This window comes from Papio anubis, chromosome 8, assembly GCF_008728515.1.
Source record: "Papio anubis isolate 15944 chromosome 8, Panubis1.0, whole genome shotgun sequence".
Taxonomy (NCBI): domain Eukaryota; kingdom Metazoa; phylum Chordata; class Mammalia; order Primates; family Cercopithecidae; genus Papio; species Papio anubis.
The window spans coordinates 14,067,968-14,084,167 of record NC_044983.1 but is presented as its reverse complement, the minus strand read 5'-3'; the positions used below and the strand labels follow the sequence as shown (position 1 = coordinate 14,084,167).

The window sequence follows — 16,200 nt, the reverse complement described above, 5'->3', positions numbered from 1 at the left end:
TCCAATAAAATCTATATATTTTCATAAAGGTAATGTTGCAAGAATTTAAGAGTCAGAATATATACTTGACTGAATTCTATCCCCAAGTTTTGTGCTTGGTACAGTGCCTGGCATATATAAGGTATTCAACGTATGTTTGCTATTTTAAAACTATTATTAATATGAACTATACATTTCGTGAAAGAGGAGACTGTAAAATCATATGTGCTGGACATAGGATGATAAAGACCATACCTACTGAAGAGATTTGGTATAAACTTTATTCAGCCTCAATAAAAAAGCTTCAGTACAGACAAGAAATATGAAGGATGACCATTTATATATTCAGATATATTTTAAATACTCAAATTGAATGGCTAACTTTCTAACCATTCATCATGCCTAAGTATAATACATGTTTGTATATAGCATCAAACATTGCAAATAGAAGTAATAACAAATTTTTTGCCCTTCAGAATCACTTCAAAATTATGTGAATGGAAACATACGTTTAGTAGAAATTCACTTTTAATACAATTCATAATTAATGCATTTAAGAATTCACTTCTTTCTTGATTTTTTGAAGTCACATGCTGGGTCTGTTCTTAGTTTTGTAAATCTGTTTAGAGTGAGACATGACATTGCAGTGCTGAAATATATTACCAATCATTGCAGAACTACGTGGGGAGATACTTCTAGAAGTGTCTTCAAAATGAATCTTAAAATGTTGCATTATCTAAGCACCTCATGAAGCAGAGCCCTCACAGATAGGTAAGCAAGTCTGGAAGTCATAGGACAGCCTCATTGCTCCCAAGCTTAGGCCCTACTGTTATTAGGTGAACCTTATTTCAGGACTTGCATAAAAGTGCTGCTTGCCTTGATGGGAGCAAGGCAAGTGTGTGAGTTTACTCAGATCAGTGCTTTCAGGTGGTAATGCTACTCAATGGTTTGTCATCCATCAAACAAGACTCTAATATTCTCCTCTTCCCTAAAACACTGTTATAGGTTGAATTTTCTGCCAAATTATAAAATTCTATTCCCTCCAAGTCCAGCATATTAGTGACTGTCTCAAATTTTTTTCTCTTGGAAAGAGACTCTGAGAGATTTCAACTTTCCATTTATTGGCTAGTGATCTTAGAACGATTTGTGAAGTGTTGGGGCATCATGATTCAGCAGATAGAGAAGTTGACTGTGGTGTAGTTGCAATAAAGGCCACAGCCAGTCCTCTGGGGATGCTCTCATAATGTTCTAAATTGAAGCAAGGGGATTCCTGAAGAGCAGTTGGTGGATATAACCTGTTCCTGTGGAAAAGCATAACCTCAAAAGCAAGTGCTCCCTTCAGCTTAAGGCAATGCCTGGGGAGGAACAGAGGAACACCTTTGGAAGGTGTCAGCGGGTTATATTCCCAAGTGCTGGGAGAACGTGGGTGTGTTGAGTAGATGGAGAAATACAATTCTTGTGTTTCAATATTAAGCAAGTGGGTTGGATGCCACTAACCAGGATAGGAATTACAGGAAGTGAACTAGGGTTAGAGGTGAGGGGTAGGGATGATTTCAAGGTAGTTGTAAGACATCAAAGTGGAAATTGCCAGAAGGCACTTATAAATATGGGTCTAGAGTTCCACGGAAAATTAAGACCTGAAGATCCTAATTTGAGAGAAGGTGAAGGGATTATTTAGGAAGAAATTAAGGAAGAAGAGTCAAGTGATGGCTTGGGAGGGTTAATGGCCAACTGAAAAGAATGAATACGAGCCATCAGAAATGTACAAACAGACTCAGGAGGGAATGAAGCTAGAAGCATCTAGGGAGGTTCCATAACAGGAGTGGTAAATGGAGCAAAGCATTGCAGTCTGGAAAACAGAATTGGGATTGAAACATATTCATTTGAACTGGAAATTAAAAAGAAATTGTGATCTCATTGCAGACATTTTGATATAGTCTTGGTGAGTAGAAACAAATTGTTTGAGATAGAAAATAAAACCATGGATTGGAAAATGCTTAATTTTGTGTGACACAGAAAAATATCTACACCTAGCAGAGAGACAATGAGTATTTGTTGAAAAACAATAGTATATAGACATAAAAACAAAATATAAAGTAAAATAAGAAAGAGCTTTCTGAAGCTGGAAAAAAAAAAAGAATATTCTCTCTAATTTTATAGGATCAATATTTTCTTTTTTTCTCATACTCAGGAGACTTCCAAACTAGATGGCATTTGGCCATTCCATTTTTGGCTACCTGGGTTACTCAGTTACCATTCGAGAGACAAAGGTAGAAAACACCCTGGCTGAAACCAACTGGCATCATTTTTTAATAACATGATGTACCGAGAAGGACACATAACCTTCTGCAGTATTCTTGCACAAAATGTATCATCTGAATCTCATCATGAGGAAACATCAGACAAACCAAATTGAGGGACATTCTACAAAATAACTGGCCTGTACTCTCCAAAAATGTCAAGGTAAAGAAAAATAAAGGCTGAGGATGAAAGAAAATTAAAGCAATTTTGGCAGATATACACGTACATGATGACAAATTGGTTCTTCATGGGAAAAACAGCTACAAAAGACATTTATGAAGCAACTGGTGATTATCTGTATATGGACTGTGAATTAGACAATATTGTTGTACCAATGCTCAAATTTCTGATTTTGGGAACTGTTGTGTGGTTGTGTTAAAGAAAGTTCTTGTTCTTAAGAAAAGTAATTATTTCATGGTAAATAGGCACATCTCCAATTTACTCTCAGTTAAGAAAAAGATTACAGATGAGTGAAAGAATGATGAAGTAAATTGGACAATATATAAATCAGTGAATCTGGGTAAAGGATATATGGAGCTTCTTATACTATTGCTGCCACTCTTCTATAAGTTAAAAATTATATCAAAATAAAAAGTTACAGAAAATAATCCTGTAAAATATAACACAGCATTTTATTTTGAAAGGTAAATCCCTATGCTGGGAATTTTCATTAAATCCAAAAGATGCCAATGTACTACAATAAGGGTACTGCATAACAAATGCAAAAATTATTCTGAGGAGAATAGAAAAGAGCTATTTAAAGTTGTAATAAGCAAAGGGAGTGGAGGAATGAGCACATTTCAGGTGAACAATGTTTGTGCAGCCTATTGAAACTGTCAGAAAGTAAGTTCATGAAACATGTCAGAAAATTCATCACATAAAAACTACTCAAACTAAAAAGAGATGAAATGGAATAAGCTTACTGAGCTTTATGAGCTCTAAAATTTATATTGATGCCATTTTCAAAGAAGGGACAGTCAAGCATGTTTTTGTTTTCCTTGACTTTGTAAGGTTTGGAAATTGATGTATTCAATAGTACATTGATGTGTCCTAATAGTTTGAAAAGAGCTAACATAAGAAAAGACATTCAGGGAGTTACTTAAAAATGATTGTTGAATAGGACAAGAATCACTGTCTGAAAATGAGAAATTGACAACTTTTCCAAAGAACACTCTGAAAGGTGACATTGAGGGGTGCTTTTAATAGGCATTGCTACGCTTCACTAGTGTTCAGGGAAGTCCCTTCTTTCATATCTATAATGTATTTTTATCCTCAAAGAATATATTACAAAGAGGCTGAGTTCACTTGTGAACTAGCAGCCACAAATAGTAAGTTTATTATATTTTAAATATCCAGGTTCCTTTTTAAGCATCCAAGGACTGCATGGCTATTTCACAAAAACATGAAGCTTTTGGGAATACATGACTAAGTCAAATTCAACATAGACCTTAGCACATTGCTGCTCAATTTACCACCTTACCTTTTGTGAAACATGCACATAAACACACACACACACACACACACACACACAACTTTGTAGTTACAATCTAATATCCTGTAGTGTAGACATCACTCCCATGAAATCAAGTGCTATTTAAATATCTCTGTCAAGATCCTAAAAGGAACCAAGGAAAAACAGGAATGTTGTTGAACAGAATGCATGCAAAGGTAAAACCAAAGATGCCCTCATATTTTTCTTATGATTCTTCAGATTTACAACCAATAGACATATTTATTAAAATAGCCTAACAGATCAAATATTATCTGACTTACAGTATAATATTAACCATATTAAGTCAAAACGAGTGAGAGTGACAATATTTTTTTCTGGAAATTAGTGTGAGTGTCATGAAAAGCAGACTCAGTGACAAGTAAAATGTAAAAATATGTCAGCTTTGATTTCATTTTTTGAGAAGATAGAATCAACACTATTAACAACAGTAGGTGGAATATCAAAAGACCACTTAATTAGAAAAGAAACCTTCATAGACTGTTGGTGGGAATGTGAATTAGTTCAGCCACTATGGAAAACAATATGGACATTCTTCAAACAACTAAAAACAGAACTACCGTATGATCCAGCAATTCCACTAATGAGTACATATTCAAAGGAGAGTAAGTCAGTATATCAAAGAGATATAGCTATGCTCTCCTGTATGTTGCAGCACCATTCACAATAGCTAAAATATGGAATCAACCCAAATACCCATCAATGGATGCTGGAGAAAAAACTGTGGTATATGTGTACACACACACACACAATGGAACATTATTCAGTCATTAAAAAATGAAATCCTGTCATTTGCAGCCACGTGGTTGGAACTGGAGGTCATTATATTAAGTAAAATAAGCCAATCACAGAAGGACAAAAGTCACATGTTCTCCCACATATGTGGGACGTAAAAAGGTGAACCTCATGAAGATTGAGAGCAGATTGGCAGTTGCCAGAGGCCAGCAAGTATAGAGGGGAGGAGAGGATAAAGAGATTAATGGGTACACATATATAGTTAAATAAGAAAAAATAAGACCTAGTGTTCAATAGATTCATAGGATGGCTATAGTTAACAATAATGTATTATATATTTCAAAATAGCTAGAAGAAAATGATTCAAATGTGCGTAGCATAAAAGAAAGATAAATATTTAAGATGATAGATAGCCCAATTACCCTGATTTGATCTTTATACATTATATGAATATACCAAGTGATCACATGTTCCCTGAAAATATGTACATCTATTACTCATCAATAAAAAAATAAAGGACTCAATTCAGTAAATGAAAAAAATGTTGAAGATATTGGTCCTCTTTGCTTGATTTCATGCTTTAATAAGATAGAAAGTCAATGTTAAAATGATTTGATAGCTTAATATTAGGATCTTCGATTTTTTATTTAAAACATATGTATAGTCATTTAGCTGAAGCAAATTGAATGATTGCATTTAAACACTTCTAAATCTTCTCCCTCCTCAAAATCCTATGATTATCTGATTCATTTAATATTCTTGCTGTTTAAACAAATGGGAATTTTTTTACATTCCCAATTGTAGGAAAGTTTGCTTTATGTATCATAAGATTATGTTCATTCTCTCACTCTAAATTCTCCAGGCATGTCCTCAAAAAAGATGTTATGGATATAAGTAATAATTATCATCAGGTTGAGAATATTTCAAGTCTTCTTGTACTTATATAAAATACAAAGATTGTAATGAGAATACTAATTTTACATGTTATTTACTTGAACTCAACTTGGCAATTTTTTTTTTAACCTGGAAGTGTTGGCTCCTAGGTCATTCAGGCTGCAGTGTGATTTTGTGACAAAGGAAAAGAAATGGATTTAAAGGTGCCTTAGGCTTGTTCCTTACTTGTACTTTCTATTACTTTCTCTAGGGAAGGCTGGCAGAATAAAATAAATTTTTTTTCTGCTAAATTTATGCTGGTGAATCACCCTTGCTTTTCAAAAGTTCTCTCTACTTTCAATTTTTGGAGAAAGAAGTATCTGAACTATCATGTTATAAAAAAAGAATTTCAGTTTTCTTAACTTTTAAAAATGAGACCACTCAATCATTTTTCATGTCCCAATTTACATTTCACATTTTACATTGTCTATATATTTTGCATCCAAATTTCAATATATTATTACTGATTTTACTAGTGATTTATAGGGAAAAAAAGCCAAAAGAAAGTATCAGCTCTTAGTGAAGAAATAAATATAATTTGGGGGGAGCACGACCAAAAGCTTTTTATTTTTAAATGGCTGGCCTAGCAGAATAATACTGGAGTAAAAAAGGATGTTACTTGTTAATACTATCACAACATAGATCTACTATTTCCAGGTATTTACTAGCCCTGGAAATTAGTAGCAAGCAATGCATACCTATTATTATATTAAGTTTTTTAATGCAATTGCAGGATTTTTGACTGTGTGCTCGTGCTCTTTTACTCATAGAGCATGTAGACAATAAAATATGTTCTATGGTGGAAAAAATATCAATCATTTTGGAAGATGTCTTGAAGAAATAAGAACATGAATAACTTGCTGTGAACTGTGGGAACTTGGATTTGCTTTGTTTGTTTATTTCTGAGGCTGCCACCAGCTAAGTTGCCATGAACTCGAGTCCAAGGTATTGGATGGTATTCTGAAGTGTGTTTTTCAGAGGCGATTGAAAAGGAATTATTAACACTACCTTTACCATCTTGGGTTCTTTGATTTTATGCCAGTTTGCTTGCAATGACATTTCATTCCTGACCAGCATTGATAGGCTACATCATAGCCTTCTATGGGGAAAACAGGGTATTTTATGAATATATTGGATGAGGATTGAAAATGCAGAAATAATGATAAGGGCCCAGGGCAAAATTCTAATGTAGCTGGAGTTCAGTTTTAGAATCCACCCCCTTCTCTTTTTAGCCCACTTTTCATACTTTTTGATTTTTCCTGCCCCAGGTTTGATTATGTCATAGTTTTCTTCTGTAGCTGAGTCACATCTAATCCGCACACACCTCCGAAGTACCCTATTCTCAGATACTCCCTTTTACTCACATCTTAACTTCTCTGCGGTATATACCCCTACTTCTTAGCTAGCTGCCGTTTAGAAAGCAATCTGATAAAATCGTCTTACCAAAAATATTATTGGCCAATAATACCTTAGTTTTCCAATAGCGTTTGCATTTAACAGATTTCTCTTGGGAAAAGCAAATTGGAATCTACAGAAATGAATCACTAATGATAAAATCTCATGCGGAACTAACAGCAACTGCGTCTGGATGATTCTTCTCATGTCTCAAGTTATATAACTCTTAGGTTTCACTAAATGTGCCTGAGCAGTGTTTGAATGACTTTTTCCGTTAACTTTCTTATTTGTTTAAGCTACAGTTAGTTTGAGCTTTGTCTGACTTTGGAAGAGCTGAAATATTATGTATACATGTATACATAACCCTGCAGTATATTAAATTAATCATAAATACTTTACTGAGCACATTTCTCTGCCAAAACACAATGCTATAATCTTTTTTTATATAAAGATTTTATTTAAAGAAAGCAAATACCAAGCTAAAACTCGTTTTTGTCTTAGGAGATTTGCAGTCTGGAAAGGAGTCAGGTACAAAATTCAGCAAGTGTAGCATATTGTGATAAGGGGTGTAAAAGAGGGCAATGAACATAGATGCTGCTTGGAGAGAACTGGTATTTGAAGTCTAGGAAGAGAACTCTAGACAGAGTAGTATTCCATTATTTGGATTATGTAGACACTAGTAGAAAATGTAAATGTGAGCAATTTGAAGGAGTTAGTAACTGCCTATAATGGATGCTGTCATGTGATGCCCAAATCCCTTTCAGAAATAAAAGGCTTACTTCCTGGGTACTCGGAGTGTTACCAACAGACAACCTTCAGCCACATGGTACCACCCTTCTTGGGGCAGCCTCCAATTCATAACCAGTTGATGCAGAGTTCACCCCAGTTTCAGAGCTTCACACGGGGTATTCTGCATTGAAACCAACTTCCTAATATGACTTCCTCTCCTTCCCTTCCATGAGTGTTGACAGAGGGGAGGACTCCCTAGTAAACATCAGGAAACCTAATCTTCAAGTCATAATTTGCTTTCCAATCACCCCAACCTGTGAGAGCTGGTATCAGCATTGGTCTAAAGAAGAAGACAGTAGATAGAATTTGAGACCTGGATCAGCCCACCCAGATGGCATTGCCAGACTAAACCCCCTCACTGATGTTAGATGGAACAGAGATATCCCCTGCCGTGAGTACAGTGTAATTATCAAACCTGTCACAGGGAATGAGCTGGGATTGAATTCCAGTGGAAGAAAATGCACTCGCAGACAAGATGTATCAAGCATTTGAGATAATGAGGAATATAGTAACTGTAAGTACAATGAAATAGGGTGGCTGCTGCGAACTGGTCAAGGAATTTTGCCTACTTGCCTAGTTGTTGTTTAGTGACACTTCTATAATGAATGCTTTGAGGTGGATGTCAACATGAGATATGAAGATTTTGCACCTCCATAGGTCCATTCTCATGTCTTTATTCTAAACTTTTTTTGTACTCAGTTTTCTTTCTTTGCAGCAACCATTGATTACCACCATTTGCTAGAATGCAATATATGCTTTAAATCAACAGCCTTAGATGGTGCTGTCCCCATTAGGTAGACTACATGGGTCCATGAACCAAGAGGAGGAAGCAGGTTGGCTTTGCTTACTATCACTCTTGGCAGTGCACTTGAGAAATCTGTGCTTCTTCTCCCCACAAATCTGAATTTGTAGTATTAGGGCTCTTATTCCCAAAGGAAGAATATGTCCACAGGAGACACAGCAAGGGACCCAATGAACAATAAGCTGTGATTGCTTATAGTTCATGACACTTTATTATTATTATTGTTATTAATTATTATTATTATTATTATTATTATTGCTTGAGACAGTATCTTACTCAGTCCCCCAGGCTGGAGTACAGTGGTGTGATCATAGCTCACTGCAGCCTCGAACTCCTAGGCTCAAGTGATTCTCCGGACTCAGCCACCTAAGTAGTTAGAAGTACCTGCAGTCATGCCACATGCCATCATGCCTGGCTAATTATTTTATTTTATTTTTTTAATTTTGTGTAGAGACAGGGTCTTTCTATGTTGCCTAAGCTGGTCTTAAATGCCTGGCCTCAAGTGATCCTCCCACCTTGGCCTCCCAAAGTGTTTGGATTACAGGCATGAGTCACCACTTCAGCCTTCTCATTCCAGGAGACTAGCTGGCAAGACAAGGAGTCACCATTCTGGTAGGACTATTTAAACAGATCATCGAAAGGCTTAGGGATGCTGTATCAGTCCGTTCGCATGCTGCTAACAAAGACATACCCAAGACTGTGTAATTTATAAAGGAAGGAGATTTAATTGACAATTCAGCATGGGTGGGGAGGCCTCAGAAAACTTACAATCATGACAAAAGGGGAAGCAAACATGCCCTTCTCCACATGGTGGCAGCAAGGAGAAGTGCCAAGCAAAGTTGGGGAAGCCCCTTATAAAACTAACAGATCTTGTGAGAACTTACTCATTACCATGAGAACAGCGTAAGGGTAACCACACCCATGATTCAATTACCTTGCACTGGGTCCCTCCCATGACACAAGGGGATTATGGGAACTGCAATTCAAAATGAAACTTGAGTGGGAACACAACCAAACCATATCAGATGCTGTTAGAAATAGGGATGGGGAGGAACATATTTCACATCCAGATGTTTCCCTTGGCTGCCTATTCATATGCTCTTGCATGGTTTTAACAAAAAATGGACAAGTGCAGAAACTATTGCCTAAGAAGGGCTTAGTACCAGGGGCTCAGAATTCTCAGGGATGAGGACATAGATCATGCTACCAGGTAAGCCACTGAAATACGGAGAGATGGTGGGCAAGGGTGAAGGGAATTGAGAATGGTGGGTAGAGGAATGTGATGGTATCAGCTGCTTCTCTAAGACCATCTGAAGCATCGTAGCAGTATTTTGTCCTACTAGCCTTCTCTTCTAAGTTTCTCACGAGAAGAGGATCTCCAAATTCTTAGAGGAGCTGCTCTGAGAACTTATATGAAGAAGTGGATCTGAGTGATAAAAGCAGCAGCGGACTCCGGTAGACACTGATGTAACACAGATTCCACTTCATGACTGAAGGACTTATTCCCTCAGTCACTGACAATATTGTTGGTAGAAGGCCTGACCTACCATCCCCTTCAGAAAATGTCTCAGCTAAGGACAGTCACACCCCTTCCTGGGAAGTCTATATTAAATAACTTGTTGATGTAGGGGCCACACAACTTTAGAGCTCCCCATGGGTTTGGCTGAAACCTGTACTGAAACTGCATTTTTTATCATTTATTAATGAAGTTGCTTCCTCAGTGTCCACTTTTAGGCATCATGTAAGTTGTTTAAAACCCAGTTGTATCCCATCACCTTTGGCCTAGTTAAAGCTTTTCCTCCTTGTGTGGTTGTTTGCATTATATGATGCTTGTTCCTCATATTATTGATCCACAGCCCAACACACTGCACAGCTCCTGACCACAGCAAAATCTAATGGTCAAGTCAGAGCCATGTAAATGAGTTCTCGCTCCCTGCGTGAGTCTTCTTGACACTAACCAATGCGCAACCTTCAGGAAAACCCTAAGGAACAATGTTCATGAACCTTAATAAAGGCATAGTCTCACAGGCTTGTTCTCTCTCTCTCTCTGTCCCCCTCCCTCTCTCCCTCCCTCCCTCCCTCCCTGCTACCCTTCCCTTCCTCCTCCCTCTCCTCCCCTCACTCATTGGTTGTACTCTTCACCAACTCTGGGCTTTCCATTGGCCTCCCTTTGGCATCCCTTAGTTCCTGACCTCTCTGAGACCATTGAGTAACAAATTTCTTCTGCTTCATGCATTTTGGTTCCCCTTCTTCCTTGTGTCTCACCTGACACACACACACACACACCTGCTCCTCACATTATTTCTATTCAGAGCTCTCTTAGAGAGTGGTTATGTTGACAGGAATAAAGTGGACATAGATCAGATAAGAGCCGCAAGGGCATCTGCTTGTATAAACAAGATTCCTCTGAGAGGAACACAAGGTCACGGGTCAACATTTAGGCATCAGGCTATCTGCTAGGATAAAGAAACATTCTGTGAATGCACATTGTAAACATTCATGGCCAAATTCCTTGAATTTCCAGTCAGGCAAGGGGAAAGCTTACGGATAGTCTCAAGAGAAAGACGTCAAGATCAAATTAGAAAGAAAGCATAACAATGAAAATCAAAACAGCATCACAGCCCAACTATTCCCTCTATCCAATCGTGCTTCTTTCCCTTCCAAGGGCAGCTCCTAAGACAATTTCCACACATAATCCCTTATAGTCTGTTTCTCAGGGAATATAACATGTGACTCTACATTTTATCACCAGTATCTTATTCTCCCCGCTCTATAAACTCTTCCTCCTTGAGTCTTCTCCAGACAACCTGATCAAGAATACTCAGAAATCCAGACTTCAGATTGACAGAAATTTAGACACAGGTCACATTCTCATTCCTTCCCATCACCATTACTACCCACTTTCTTCCAAAACTTTGGCCGTCTGCTTGGGTTTGTATGCTAAATATTCTAAGTTGCTTTTATCTTTATTCCTGTATTTAGGCTTTGATTACTGTTAGTGTTAAGAGACCAAAAGGAAGTCATAGAGACACCATTATTAAATCTTTTCTTGCATATTGGCAAGAGAGTCAAATGTTTCCCCAACTTCTCCAGAGATGGTCTTTGACAAATCTTCAGGACAGAACCTCAAGGTAAACATACGGTCTCGCCATGTCTTCTCCATACAACTCTGCCATTTTTCAGTGGGTGAATATTGATCAGATCTATTAATTTTTCCAGGTCTGCTTATGGAGAGCTCTGCAAATGGTTGGAAACTCTTTACCAAGTCTGTTAAAGATGATGCTGGCAGAGTGTTTGATAGCATGCTTGCCTTTTGTTCCCTTTTTATTACTATTCTCTTTGTGCTTATAAAATAAATGTAAATTACCTACTAAAATTATAGAAATCTAAGGCTTTTTAAAAAAGCAATATCGAGGGCAAAAAGAAATATTTGGAGATAGTATTAGAAAAAAGAGAACAATAAGGTACAATTAAAAAGTTAGTAAAAAATATTGCTGCATAAAATTTTCACTTTTTGAAAGATAGTGTTTTTAGGTGACAGTGTTGCAAGGAAACAAACTTAGGATGAATGTGGATGCCTCAGGTATAAATAAAACAGGAAAATAAAAGAGGGTGTTTAATAAATATAACAGCATAGTGTTTGCTTGTAAATAATGTAAATAATGTAACATAGGTAAAAATAAACAGTAGAGCGTTGACACCCTGGCTTTTATGAATGTCTCTTTTAAACCATTTCTACTAGTGCTGGCAAGGACCAGGGGAAATGTATGCTTAAAAGCAAAAGAGTCGTGGAATATCTGACCCATCTCATTACCTCCGTTACATGAAAATAACCCAATAGAGGCCGGGCGCAGTGGTCCACGCCTGTAATCCCAGCACCATGGGAGGCCGAGGAGGGCGGATCACGAGGTCAGGAGATCGAGACCATCTTGGCTAACACAGTGAAACCCCGTCTCTACTAAAAGTATAAAACATTAGCCGGGCGCGGTGGCTGGCGCCTGTAGTCCCAGCTACTCGGGAGGCTGAGGCAGGAGAATGGCATGAACCCGGGAGGAGGAGCTTGCAGTGAGCCGAGATCGCGCCACTGCTCTCCAGCCTGGGCGACAGAAGGAGACTCCATCTCAAAAAAAGAAAAAAAAAGAAAAAAAAAATGTGTTTATCGAAACTTTTAAAACCTAAAAAAAAAAACACGTGAATATTGATTTGTGCGCATAACAGAAAATGGTAACATAACTCAACACTTATTTTCTAACCCCTGTAAAGTAAAACTTGTTTTGACATACTGTTCCTCTTTTCATTATAGACCTATTTATTCTTAAAACATATTATTCCTGGATGTCGATCACACCATTTTCAGTGTTGATCTATACAGTTATATTTAAAACCTTTATTTTTACATTCTTAAAGGAACAACTTTTCTTTGTTATCCGCTATATTTTTCTTCTAATAAAATTGGTTTATTTCATACTTCTGTTTGAAGTTTAATATTATTCACTTTCATATAAATCATATCAGTCACAATTAAGGAAATGAAAATCTAAATCTCTAACAGAAATAATGTGGTATTTAAAATAGTTATCCAAAATGAAGTCACCATTGTTTTAATTTATTAAATTATAAATATCTTACACTTAAAGCACTTTACATAATGTTCAGTTTTCTGCTCAATGATGAGTATGAAAGTACATTACACTTATTCAACTATTTTACATATACCACAACAATGAAAATTTCTAAATACATTTAGCTGGAAACATCAAAATTTAGTATAAATATTGTAAGAGCTTATAAAAAATATTATTTCAAATCATGTATAAAATACCATATGATGACAAGAATATCAAGTAGCAATATGTAACTCAGAATCACAGCAATTCTTGTATAAATTAGACTACGATAAATTAGTAACATTAAGCTTACCAAGCCAAAAAGTCTCATCTTACAGTATAATGATTCAAATATAAATAAACATAAAACATTAACTCTTATAAAATATGCAAGCATTTCTAACTAGGACCAATGAACGTCTCAAAGTAATTGCTTCATTTTAAATCATTATACAATCATGTATGAATACATACATAATTCGAGACTTATTATTTGCTTTTATTGGGAATAGTAACTATAACATCTCCATATCTTATTTCTTTTTAAATCTGTATGTGCCTAAGGATAGCAGAATGCATTTGAAGAAATTTCACCTGCGGGAATAGAGCGTCAACTTTATAACACAGGAAAAGGTTAATGTGATACTCTGTGGTTAATTAAAGAGTCCCCAGTAGACTTCTTTTTAATTAAGGGGATGTTCTAAATAGGATGCTCATTTTATCTTGTTTTGCCCAGTGGTCCTGGCTTGCCAGCATAATGGTTAGATAAGAGATTCTCGTCATCCTGGACTCCATGTGACTTCACGGTCAAGGAAAATCTATTCTTCCTCTGCAATCAATGCCCATCCCCTAAAATCAAACACTTATCTATCTCCATTGCCTCATATGAAAGCTGAGCACATTTAGAAGTCAAGGTGGACATTCATTAACACATTGTTGAGAATTAGCTAGAAGCTTCTTGAAGGCACATTTGTGTTCTTACTCATCTCTTTAGCACCTCATTCCCCACTGCCTGACGCATTGAATTACTATTAAACTATTTAACAGCACTTATTAGATAAAACCCTAGTAACATAGCACAACTCATTTATTTCAGCGTACAATCCCTTCCTCTTATACCTCCTCACAGCCTTTATGTTAGATGTTTCTCCTCCTCATTTTCTCCCACAGTTGTCAGTTTCCTGAGGGCTCCCAAGCCATGTGGAATTATGAGTCCATGTGGAAATGTTTATGACCAAAAAAAAAGAGTGTCACTAAGAATTATGACACTCTTGGTGTCATAATCAGGTGACTGTGTGTTCTGGTTCATTTCTGTTGTCATGACATGCTTATTAGTGGTGCTTCCTTTTCTCAAAAGTGACCTTGCTTGCAGATTGTGATAAGCAAAGTCCCCCAAGGATGCCTGTGCTCTAATGCCCGGAACCTGTGAATATATTACTGTACCTGGCAAAAGGACTTTGCAGATGTGATTAAGAGTAAGGACCTCGGCATGTGAAATTTTCCTGGATTAACTGGGTAGACCCAATCTAGTCACATGAGTTCTTAAAACCAGAGACTCTTTCCTGGGTAGGTCAGAAAGATGGTGCAGAAAGGGAAGGAGGAAAGATTTCATACATGACAGGGATTTGATCTATCATAGCCAGCCCTGAAGATGGAGAGCAAGAACAAAAGTCATAGAATGTGGGTGGCCCCAAGAGGCTGGGAACAGTCCTCTAATCAACAAGAAAATGGGGCCCTCAGTCTTACAGCCTCATGGAACTGAAGTCTGCCAATGACTCAAATGAAGAACATGGATCTTCCCTCACAGCCTCCGATATGGGTTGGATGTTGGCCCCTGCCAAATATCCTGTTGAAATGTGATTCCCAATTGTATTAGTCAGGGTTCTCTAGAGGGACAGAACTGATAGAATAGATGTATCTATAAAGGGGAATTTATTAAGGAGTATTGATTCACATGATCACAAGGTAAGGTCTCACAGTAGGTCATCCACAAGCTGAAGAATAAGGAAGCCAATCTAAGTCCCAAAATCTCAAAAATAGAGTAGCTGACAGTGCAGCCTTCCAGTCTGTGGTCAAAAGTCCAAGGGTCCCAAAGCTGAAGAACTTAGAGTCCAATGTTCCAGGGCAGGAAGCGTCCAGTATGGGAGAAAGATGGAGGACAGAAGACTCAGCCAGTCTATTCTTTCCACTTTCTTCTGTCTGCTTTTGTTCTAGCCACACTGGCAGCTGATTAGGTGGTGCCCACCCAGGTTGAGGGTGGGTCTGCCTTTCCCAGTCCAGTAATTCAAATGTTAATCTCCCTTGGCAACACCCTCACAGACACACCCAGGAACAATACTTAGTATCCTCTAATCGAGTTGACCCTCAATATTCACCATCACACCAATGTTGGAAGTTGAAGGTGATTGGTCATGGGGGTGGATCCCTCATGAATGGTTTAGTGCCATCTCCTTGGTGATAGGTGACTTCTTGCTCAGTTAGTTCACGTGAGAGCTGGTTGTTTAAGAGAATATGGGAATCTCCCCCTTCTCTCTCTCTTGCTTCCTCTCTCACTGTGTGACATGTTAGATCTCCGTTGCCTTCCGTGATGACTGCAAACTTCCTGAGGTCTTCACAACAAACAGATGCTAGCAATACACTTCCTGTACAGTCTGCAGAACCATATGCCAGATAAATCTCTTTTCTTCATAACTTACCCAGCCTCAGATATTTCTTTATAGCAATGCAAGAATGCACTAACAAAGCCTCCAAGTAGGAACTTACCCTAACAATACTGTTTATTTTAGCCTAAGGAGATTTGTACTGTATTTGGTACTGCTACACAACTTTAAGGTAATACATTTGTTTCAGCCACTAAATGGGTGTTAATTTGTTATGGCAGCAGCAGAAATTAATAGAGACATTAATTATATAAACACCTGAGTCAGCAAGCTGTGTCAGGGCCCATAAACCCAGAACCTGCACAGTAAGAGCATACATCATAAACCCACTTCAAGAGTCAGAGTGAGTGGGAAGAGTAGAGATAGGTGATGATATGGTTTGGTTGTGTCCCCACCCAGAATCTCATCTTGAATTGTAATCCCCATAATCTCCATAATCCCCACCTGTCAAGGGAGGGACCAGGTGGAGGTAATTGAATCATGGGGGCT

The 16,200-nt window shown here is 37.5% G+C and overlaps 1 long non-coding RNA gene across 2 annotated transcripts in view; it reads right to left on the bottom strand.

The window, feature by feature from the left end:
* The window catches only part of LOC103886653, a 50,420-nt gene extending 35,200 nt beyond the window's left edge, over positions 1 to 15,220 (bottom strand). Inside the window, exon 1 of one of the 2 annotated variants that reach the window (XR_002523708.2) lies at positions 14,171 to 15,220. This is a non-coding gene — a long non-coding RNA (uncharacterized LOC103886653). The remainder of the gene's footprint in view (positions 1 to 14,170) is intronic. The other variant, XR_001905365.2, reaches the window with a different exon arrangement.
* Positions 15,221 to 16,200: the final 980 nt, after the last annotated feature.